The 9,366-nt window shown below is 31.9% G+C and overlaps 2 long non-coding RNA genes across 3 annotated transcripts; both read right to left on the bottom strand.

Moving 5' to 3' along the window:
- Positions 1–5,908: 5,908 nt before the first annotated feature.
- Positions 5,909–6,515, bottom strand: LOC127747443 (uncharacterized). The gene is made up of 3 exons (XR_008009263.1): positions 6,386–6,515; positions 6,152–6,298; positions 5,909–6,045 (listed from the first exon to the last, which is right to left on the bottom strand). It is a non-coding gene; the product is annotated as an uncharacterized LOC127747443 (long non-coding RNA).
- A 624-nt stretch (positions 6,516–7,139) lies between these two features.
- LOC107490336 (uncharacterized) lies at positions 7,140–9,366 on the bottom strand. Of its 2 annotated transcripts, XR_008009613.1 has the most exons (5): positions 8,730–9,366; positions 8,598–8,636; positions 8,323–8,473; positions 7,398–7,477; positions 7,140–7,293 (listed from the first exon to the last, which is right to left on the bottom strand). It is a non-coding gene; the product is annotated as an uncharacterized LOC107490336 (long non-coding RNA). The 2 variants fall into 2 exon arrangements; XR_008009612.1 differs by having other exon boundaries at positions 7,140–7,477.

The following is a 9,366-nucleotide window of genomic DNA, read 5'->3' as shown; positions in this document are numbered from 1 at the left end:
TTAAATGAAACTTAAACCGTACCTCTTGTAGTCAAATCAATTGAGCCTCTTCTTTGGAAGTCTCTACCAACCTTAGCCCCAAACCTCACCAAAGCTCCTCAAGCAATACCAATCTCCCAATTGTGCACCAAAACCATCAAATGCACTAACATAACCAATATTACATACATACATCAACCTAGGACTCATAAAAATGACAATTCACAAGGGTTGGAGGGTTTCTTACCTTTACCCACTGAATTTTGTGATGAATATCACCCAAGGCTCATACTAGAGCACTCCTAAACAACCAAAATCACAAGGTTTCCTCAAAACCCAAACCAAATTCGAATTTGAAGAGGAAAATGAAAACTGGGCAGAGGACAATGAATTACTCACCACAAAACTTAGATAGAATTGTAGAGGATGAGAAGAGCGAAGCGTGGCCGCAAAGGGCTCGTCAATCGGAGCTCCGTAGCTCAAGTTATGGTGGTTTGAAGATCAAAGAGAGTTAGGTTTTCTCTCTTCTCTTCTCTCTTCCCAATTTCAGCGCCCAACACCCCTTCTTTAGGGCAAAATGAGCTGAAATGCTCATAACTAATGTTTATATATGTTGGATCTTGGGCCCACTTAGGTCCGGTTCACTTATTTTTGTCCGTTGGCCTAATTTTGGACCAAAACCTTTAAGATTAGCGCTCTAAATCGCACTTCAAATATTTCTACCTCCCCTAATTATAATTCCTCAGTTCTTAATCTTATTTACTCATAATCAATTTTCTCAGCTGCAGTACCAGACAGATCTCAGCCGGTACTTCCGGTCAAAATTTCACTGCGCACTTTTACGCAGAAAACTATGTTTTTCGACTCGAAAAAATTCACTGAATCCAAATATCATATTTAAATCATCAAATTCCAATTGCCAAATCTTCCACCCATATTCGCTCCTACTTAACTTGTTATTTAATTAATTTCGGTTAGATTGGGTATTACAGATATTTTCTCAAGCCCAAAATGAATGGATACACTTGCGTTTATAGAATTTTAAATTCATAAATGAATACAATTCAGCAATATTCCATATTACCTCACGAATGAAATTATGTGGAAAAAAGATAACTGATAACGACATATTAGAAAAAACTTGCTCGACCTTCCATGTCTCGAATGTGCTCTTGTAACATCTATATCGAGTAGAAAAAGAATTTAAAAATATTCTGAACCAATTTTTAACCTTCTTGTTGTTGAACGAAATAACGAATTACTTTTAAGAAATCATAAAGTGCGTCCAGCTGGCGCCGCCCCATTTTCTTAAGCAAATGTGGCAAATTATAACCCTAGAAAAGGTAAATGAAAAGGCTCTGGTTACAAGAAAATTTATAAAAAAAAGAAAAATTATTTTCACAAGACATTATCTCACTAGAAGTGGGATAAAGAAAGAAATAATAGGTAAAATAAATCAATAAAAGATAAATATTTTCATTGTGGTGGCAAGGGCCATTGGTCACATACTTGTCGTACCCTAAAGCACTTAGTTAATCTTTATCGAGTATTCTTGAAAAAGAATTACAAAGGAAATGAGATAAATTTTATTTCAAAACATACTGTTGGAAATTACACCACTTATTATAAAGTATCTGATTTCTTTGAGGATCTTGAAGTAAATATTAGCCATTTAATCAATGATGCCAAGTTTAATATATGAGTTTGTTATATATTGATGTTAATAAATAATGTAAGAAAATTCTTATTAAATTTTATCTCATATGCATTTTAAATTTCAAGTATGATGTCTAAAATAATAATAATAATAATAATAATAATAATAATAATAATAATAATTTTTGTGTATAATACTATTTTTATATATATTGTTACTTAAACAAATAGTTCCAATATGGAATACAATTTTATTGTGCATGTACCTTAACTTATTTTATGTTATGATCTTATTATTTGTCTTTTAAGAAAATGGTAGGGACATATAATGAAGATAGTTGCCTTGCGGATAGTGCAAGTTTGCATACTATTCTCAAAAAGTAATATATATTTTACTCATCTTTTATTAAAAGAAGAATGTGTTAATAGAATTATTGGCTTAGGCAATGTGATAGAAGACTCCAAAAGAGCTATCGTTTTGTTTTTCGGAAGAATAGAATTTATAATAAATAATGCATTATTGTCTACTAAGTCTCTAAGAATTTTATTGAGTTTTAAAGATACTCGCCGAAATGGATATCATATTGAAACAATAAATGAGAAAAATCATGAGTACTTATATATCACAACTCATGATTCAAATAAAAAGGTTATATTAGAAAAGTTACCCTTATTTTCATCTGAGTTATATTATACTAAAATTAGTGCAATTAAATCACATGTTATTATAAATCAGAAGTTTACCAACTCAAATGAATTCATAATTTGGCATGATCGATTGAGGCATCTTGGAACAACTAATATGCGAAAAATTATTGAAAACTCCCATAGATATTTACTAAAGAATCAGAGCAAGTTAATTGTAAGACCATCACCAGTAAAAATTATATTTGAGTCCCTTGAATTTCTAGAAAAAATTCAAAGAGATATATGTGGACCAATTTATCCAACATGTTGATCTTTTAGATACTTTATGATCCTAATAGACGCATCCTCGAGATGGTCACATATGTGCTTATTGTCTTTTTGCAACTTAACGTCTGCGAGATTACTTGCTCAAATTATTTAATTGAAAGCACATTTTTTAAAAAATCCAATCAACGCAATTTGCCTTGATAATGCCGATGAATTCACTTCCTAAACCTTTGATACTTATTGTATGGCTAAGAGCTCATGTTCACGCACAATAGCTCATGTTCCTAAGCCTTTGAATTTGTCTTAATAATACATGTTGAACATCCAATAGCTCATGTTCACACACAAAATGGATTAGCATAATCACTTATTAAACGTCTCCAATTAATTGCTAGACGACTAAACCCTTACTTACGAGAGCAAATCTCCTTATTTTTGTTTGGGGCATATGATTTTACATGTCACAACATTTATTCATTTGAGGCCAATAAGTTACCATCAATTCTCTCCCCTACAATTAACTTTTGGCCAGTAGTTAAATGTTTTCAATTTGAGAATATTTGGGTGTGTGATATATATTCTAATTACCTCACCCTCTCGGACCAAAATCAGACTCCAAAGAAAATTAAAAATTTATGTGGGATATAATTATCCTTTTATAGAAAAGTATCTTGAGATACAAACAGGAGATGCGTTTAAATCCCGATTTGCTGATTGTCATTTTGATGAATCAATGTTTCCAGTATTGGAGGGAGAGAATAAGCCATTAGAGAAAGAACTTAATTGGAATGCATCATCGTTAATGCATCTAGACCCACGATCAAGACAATGTGAACTAGAAGTTCAAAAGAATATACATTTGAAAAAAATAGCAAATGAATTGCCTGATACATTTTTTGATACAAAGAGGATAACTAAATCTTACATACCACCTGAAAATGTTCCAATTCGAATTGATGTTTCAATTGGGCAAATGGCTAACGAAACAAGTACATGCCAGAAGCGTGGTAAACCAATTGGTTCCAAAAATAAAAATCCTCGAAAAAAAGAAAGGCATTTCATATTACTAAGGCAAATCGTACTCCTGTTGAAAAGGATAAAGACATAGAAAAGACACAGTAAGTGTCCAAAATTCTGATATAGTTTTGACGTCAGAATACATTCAGGTACCTGAAAATTCTGAAAATGATAAGATCTCAATAAATTATATCTTTATAAGAGAAAAATAAAACCAAAATAAAATAATTGTCAATAAAATATTGGTATATAATGTGCATTACACATCATGCATGAAAGTAAAGGTCTTGAGCCAAGAGCAGTCGAAGAATATCGACAAAGGAATGATTTGCCAAAATGGGAAGAAACCATGAAGGTTGAGTTAGACTCACTTGCAAAACGTGAAGTCTTTGGACCTGTAATTCGTACATCAGAAGATGTAAAACCTGTTGGATAAAGATGGGTATTTGTGAGAAAATGAAATAAGAAAAATGAAGTTGTACGCTACAAATCTCGACTTGTAGCACAAAGTTTTTCACAACAACCCGGTATAAATTATGAAGAAACATATTCCTTTGTAGTAGATGTAATAACATCGCATTATTTTGATCAGTTTATCTGCATACCATAAACAACATATGCATCAAATAGATGTGGTGACAACTTATTTACACATATCATTAGATTGTGATATCTATATGAAAATTTCTAAAGGACTAAAGATATCTAAATCATCCAATAAATATTCGTAGGAGTTATACTCAGTCAAATTGTAAAGATCTTTATATGGTCTAAAACAATCTAGACGAATATGGTATAATCGTCTTATTGAGTATTTGACTAAAAAGGGATTCAGAAATGATGATATTTGCTCATGTATTTTCATAAAAAAAAATCTGCATTTGAATTTATTATAATTGTTATGTACATTAATAATTTAAATATTATTGGAACCCCAAAAGATATTCCAATAATTATAAAATCTCTAAAAGAAGAGTTTAAGATAAAATATCTCGAAAAGATTGAATTTTGTCTCGGTATGCAGATCGAGTATACAAATAATGAGATCTTTATTCATCAAACAACATACATAGAAAATATCTTGAAGAGATTTTATATGGATAAGTCACATCCATTAAGTACTCCAATGATCATAAGGTTGGAAAATGGTCAATTTCGTCATAAAGAAGAAAATAAAGACATCTTTGGTCTTGAAGTATCATATCTCAGTGCCATTGGAGCACTAATATATTTTGCTAATAATACACAACCTGACATATCATTTGCTGTAAATTTTCTAACAAGATATGGTTCCTCTCAAAATATAAGACATTGGAATGAAATCAAACAAATTTTTTGATATCTTCATGGAACAATGGATATAGGATTGTTTTATCCATATGAATTCAAGTCACAATTAATCGGCTATGCAAATGCAGGGTACTTGTCTGATCCACATAAAGGAAGATATCAAACATTATATCTATTCACACATGGTGATACAACTATATCATGGAGGTCCACGAAATATACGATAGCAGCGACATCCTCTAATCATGCTGAAATACTAGCGATACATAAAACAAGTCGCGAGTGTTTTTGACTCAGGAGTTTAATCCAATATATTATGTCATCACGTGGACTGACTGGTCATAAAATAGTTCCAACTATTCTATTTGAAGATAATACAGCATGCATTGTTCAATTTAAAGGTGGATATATCAAAGGTGATAGAACAAAATATATTTTTTCTAAATTCTTCTTCACTCATGACCTTCAAACACTACAAGAAAAATCACTTTTAGCGGCTATTTATTTTGCTTTTAACGGCAATAAAAATAGCCGCTAATACATTTACCGGCAATCAGATATTAGCCGTCTTAGACTTTGTCACTAAAAGATTTTAGCGGCAATTATAACATTTGCCGGTAAAGACTTTTTTAATGACCGCAAAAAATATATAACTATTAGCGGTCATTTTTCTTGACAATTTCTATGGCTACCAAAAATAATTCTAAAATTGCAATATTATTCATTTTTACCGCCCATTACTATTGCTGCCAAAACCCATTTTATCGGCAATTTATATAGCCACTAAAAATAATTCTAAAATTGTAATGTTATATATTTTTAGTTGCCATTACTATTGCCGCTAAAATCTTAAGACTTTTTTTAGTTATATTATACTCATTTTCTTAGAAGAAATGAACTACCTTTTTTTTCTAGAATCTCAATTATTTGTGCCAACAATTACTATTATTATTATTATTATGCATAATATAAATATACATAAATTAATTACTACAAAATGAGATATTTTATTAAACTCAAAATATTGATACACAAATTTCTCTTAAAAAGTAATAAATCATATTACAAATCTAAACAACAAAAAATGGCAATATCAGTATTTAAATGAGTTAAAGACATCAACTAATTTTTGTTGATGAAACTTGTCCTCTTTTTCACGAACTTTCTTATGCAACCAATCCGGATGAGCTACCCGAGAAACAGAATTTGCAATCTGTAAGTATTAAACTCCTCAGAAAAATAAGAAAAATACAAGAATCAATTACTTCAATATGCCAAAAGGAAAATTTAAAACCGTTTGCATGGCAGCGAGAATTATGACAATTTTTTGAATTGCTGAAGAAAGCCGCTGCTTGTAGTACGACCAGTCAACTATATATGGATCGAATGCCAACATCTGATGAGGCCTTGCACCATCTTTGAACATAGTACTTCATTACTTCTGCAAACATTATGCAAATGCTTGCTTGTTTAAAACGCAAAGAAGAATAGAATTGTTATTTGTTAATCATAAAACAAGACATTTTACCAGCTTTTGTTTCAACTGGTCTGGGCATTCAACCTCATATATCATGTAACTTGGTACCAAGTTTTCATAGAACTTCCTGGCATAATGAACCTACAAGAATTAAATGACACCTGCAAAAATTAAATTCAATTCAGGTTCCTTCAACAGAGGAATAGGACAGTAATTCCAAAATGTCCTACCAAGCTACTTGAAAAATTTCTAAGATGTAGTTTGGCATTTATCCACCCAACTCCTATCAAAACACTGAAAACAAACACAAACAATAACAAACACTAAGATCAATTCCTTCCCTGAAATACCTACTACTTACTGTAGCTAAGCATAAATATTGGTAATCATCCTTAATAATTATGTTCACATTATTGATTATACTTCACCAAATAACATAGTAAACTAGAAGGAGGCGAAGAAAGATCAAAGTTGTAAAAATTCCCATAAGAAACCATCTTAAATATAATACGTAGCAAGACATTGGTGCCAGGAGCATGAGTGCAAATCTGACGATCGAAAATCCTAGCTGTAATATAACTATTTTTGAAGAATATTAAAACTTCTCACAAACTCGAAAACTAATTCGAACTTAAAGCAAAGCAAAGAAAATGAAATTATCATATCAGGCAAGTCATTTCTATGGAACCATTAGTTCTAATATCATTAGTATATAATTAGTATATGTAATAAATGTTAATTAATTTGTACAAATAAGATTTTTTTATCAAAATTTAAACAATATAATATATATGGGAATTAGAAATTAAATTAAGAAAATTACCAATGGAATTACGTTGCCCCAATAAGTCTCCTTCTGAGGGTGCTGAAGAGGATCTCCATAAACCTCACTGGTGCTTGTAAGCAAGAATCTGGCTCCCACCACATTCGTCTTGTGAACACACAATCACCATCAAGGACTCCAAACAATCATAAACCAACCATCAATTAACAATTAACTATTCCCTAATCTTGCCAACCATCAGATTTTGAATAATAAAATATTTACATCAAAATTCCATACAATTATATCAATTTCCAACTAAACTGGTCCAAGCAAAAATGAGTTTTCAAGTTTCTTCCTCAAGCTGGGATCTTTTGGATCTGCAAGAAGCAAGAATATAAATCCATCATGTGTTAACCAAACAAAAGGCACTAAATTTATTCTTCAGAACAAAGATTCATCCGCAAAGAAAGTAGGTATTGCTATTGGAGTGCCCCTTGTATGAGCAAAATAAAAGTGTGTAAATAAGTGGGATAAGGCGGTAGCACCTCTTCAATTCCGTCATATATATTTCATCTGGGCTTTGCATGATTCAATTAATGGTGCACTTTTCTGGAGGGTTAAATTAACTCTGATCATCAATCTTGACTTAATAAGAAGGAAAAGGTGTTATATGCCGTCACTCACTCTTCTTTGAATCCTCATTATTCTGTTCTCCACTTTTATTTACAAAAATAATTATAATTATTTATATTAATTAAAATTTCAAACTCAAACACAGAGGTGTTATAAGTCAGAGCAGTATTAAGGACTGTAACATATATAATGCAAGGACACTGTAGATCACTGCAAAAAAGAATGTAAGTGGTACTGTATAATTGGACCCAAAAAACATCTATTCTTCACTTTTTATCAAGATCATATTTTTTTTTACCATTAACAGAGATGGATACATACAATAAGATAGCATTAGCCAAGAGCTTGGCCAACATCTAAAAAATAGAGCAAGAATGAAATTCAAAACTGATAACAAACAAAACAGCAACCAAACTACAATTAGATATTACATTGCCTTCACCTGCATACTCTATAATGTTATATTGGTTGATTTAACTTTGAAATTTAATAAGCTTTAACTCCACTAGAAGAGGAGATTATAAATTAATAGAATGCAAGAAACAAGGCTGGAATTTTTCCACTACAAAAATGAATATATTTCGTAAACCTTTCCAACATCATTGCATCCCAAATCAACCAGCATGACATTCTCTGCACATTGCTTTTCATCACTCGAGCTTCACTTCTAACTGCTTATCTTCCTCTAGTGTCTTCCCTCTTTTACACGTCCCGACCAATGGACGATTCACAATTTTGTTCTGTGCATAACAAGACCAAAATAAGTATCCACTATAACATAAAATGACACTCTAATTCAATAAACCTGAGATGATTAAGATTTACAGCAAATAACTTAGTGATCAAGTATTGTGAAAAACCTACATTCTTTATGCGCGTAAAAATATCTGGACTTGAAAGATCCTGTTTGATAAATATATAGAGAGCGACATGAGAGAGCTGAACTTCAAAAAATTAAATTATATGATGAATTATATCAGGATGTTGCATATAAACCTGCAAATAAGTCATATATGGACTTGGATTTACAAATTTCAAGGCTTTATAAACTTCGAACAGATCGGCAAATTTTCTTCGCTCAAATCTATGGCTTAACACAATCTAAAAAATATCCCCTGCCTTAATATGTTCTTTTGCCTGTAGGACTACCTCCTTGTATGCTTCAGGTGCCATGGTTGACATCTTTAAAGGAGGACCGAAATAGTGAGTACGCAAATTCACTGATGATTTGCAAGAATGGATTAATTAGCATGAATCACATAAACCCTAAAAAATGAGAATTTCTCAAATAAGGAACCACAATTGAACAAGAGATGGATGAAAAGGTTACTGATGTGTAAATTGAAACTAGAGATCATAATGTATGGCAGAGGCGGCGATAGAAACCACCACATGAGGCTACAAGCCATCGACAGAGACTGTGACATGAACTAGCGACAACCAACGCAGATTGAGGATGAGGTAGTAGCGAAGAATGTTACTTGAGTCGTTCGGTGTAGAACTTGGTGTGAGGAAGAGGAGGAGATGGCGGCGACGGCGAAGTGAAGAGATTGCGATAGCAAAGTGAGGTAGAGGCACTGACAGATTAAAGAGGGGTGAAATGTCAGAAATGAGAGAAATGAGACTTCAGCGG

The sequence above is a fragment of the Arachis duranensis genome, chromosome 5, assembly GCF_000817695.3.
Source record: "Arachis duranensis cultivar V14167 chromosome 5, aradu.V14167.gnm2.J7QH, whole genome shotgun sequence".
Lineage (NCBI taxonomy): Eukaryota > Viridiplantae > Streptophyta > Magnoliopsida > Fabales > Fabaceae > Arachis > Arachis duranensis.
This window is presented reverse-complemented; position numbering and strand designations above follow the sequence as displayed.